A 1073-nucleotide genomic window follows, 5' to 3' on the forward strand; every position below is an offset into this window, starting at 1 on the left:
CCGCGGGCCCCTCCCGCCTGCCCGGTTTCTAATGAAGAGCTCGTCAATTACGGCTCGGCCCCGCCCTTCGCCCGCCCTCCCCGGGCGCCCGGCCGTTTTTCCATTGGTCCGCTGGGACAGCCCCGTCTGCTCCCGCCCCTCATCCCGCGGCGGCCAACCGCCAGGCCAGACGCCCGACAAACGGCAGGGATGCCCCACCCCTGCCCACCTTGCCTCACCCCATTGGCGTCCGAAGCTGCCAATCTCGGGGGCGGAGCGACCAAAGGACGCTCCAGGCGCCAGGCGCTGGGCTCTTCGCGGTTGAGAAAGCGCAGGGAGGTGGGGCGGGTAGTGACTGTAAACACGGGCCTTGGTCCTGCTCAGCCCCACTCGGCAGTCCCAGAGAGCTGCCCCGCGCCCGCTCAGCGGCCAGGACCCTGTGCCTGTCCGCCTAGCGGGCGAACGGCGGGGCTGGGGCTGAGGCGGGGAGCCTGCCGGGCCTGGCCGCGGCCTCCATCTTGGATACTGGCAATTGTCACGTGTTGCTGAGTGCGCCCAGATTTGCAGGGGCGGCGCGAAGGGGTAGAGCGCAGGCGCGGCGGGCCCCGCCCTGCCCCGCGGCGGGAACGCGGCCTGCGGGGCGCGGGCCGGTGGGCCTTCCTGGTGGCCTCGGAGGGGGGCCGACCGCGCCTGCGCGGGCAGTAGGGGGCCGGGCCGCGCGAGGTGCCAATGGGTTGGGCGCTGCGGTCGCGAAGGCAGAGTCGGGGTGGCTGAGACGACGGGCTCTCCAGATTATCGCAGCCGCTTCCGTGATAACCTGAAATCGGGGGTCATGACGAGCCCGTTTGCCCCAGTGCTCAGCATCCTAAGGCTGCTGGGTGGCACCTTGGGCTCAGTGAGGTACCTTGGTCCGTCCACCCAGGGGCGTGGGCGGGGTCTCCGACGTCCACCCCCAGCCATTGCATTTCCACAGGAGTGTGACACAGCTTTTCAGCCTAGTGTTTTCCGGAGTCCCGTGTGTTCAAGTGAGAAAAAGCACCTCTGACAGCATGTGCCAGTGTGTGAGCGCTACGGAGCTTGCGATCCCCAGTGTG

General features: G+C 69.2%; 1 protein-coding gene across 1 annotated transcript in view; it reads right to left on the minus strand.

The window, feature by feature from the left end:
- Positions 1–487, minus strand: part of HDAC4 (histone deacetylase 4) — a 228841-nt gene extending 228354 nt beyond the window's left edge. Inside the window, exon 1 of the mRNA XM_039860831.1 lies at positions 219–487. The gene's annotated coding sequence lies outside the window, so the exon portion shown is untranslated. The remainder of the gene's footprint in view (positions 1–218) is intronic.
- Positions 488–1073: the final 586 nt, after the last annotated feature.

Source organism: Pteropus medius, unplaced genomic scaffold, assembly GCF_902729225.1.
Source record: "Pteropus medius unplaced genomic scaffold, Ma_sr-lr_union100, whole genome shotgun sequence".
Taxonomy (NCBI): Eukaryota; Metazoa; Chordata; class Mammalia; order Chiroptera; family Pteropodidae; genus Pteropus; species Pteropus medius.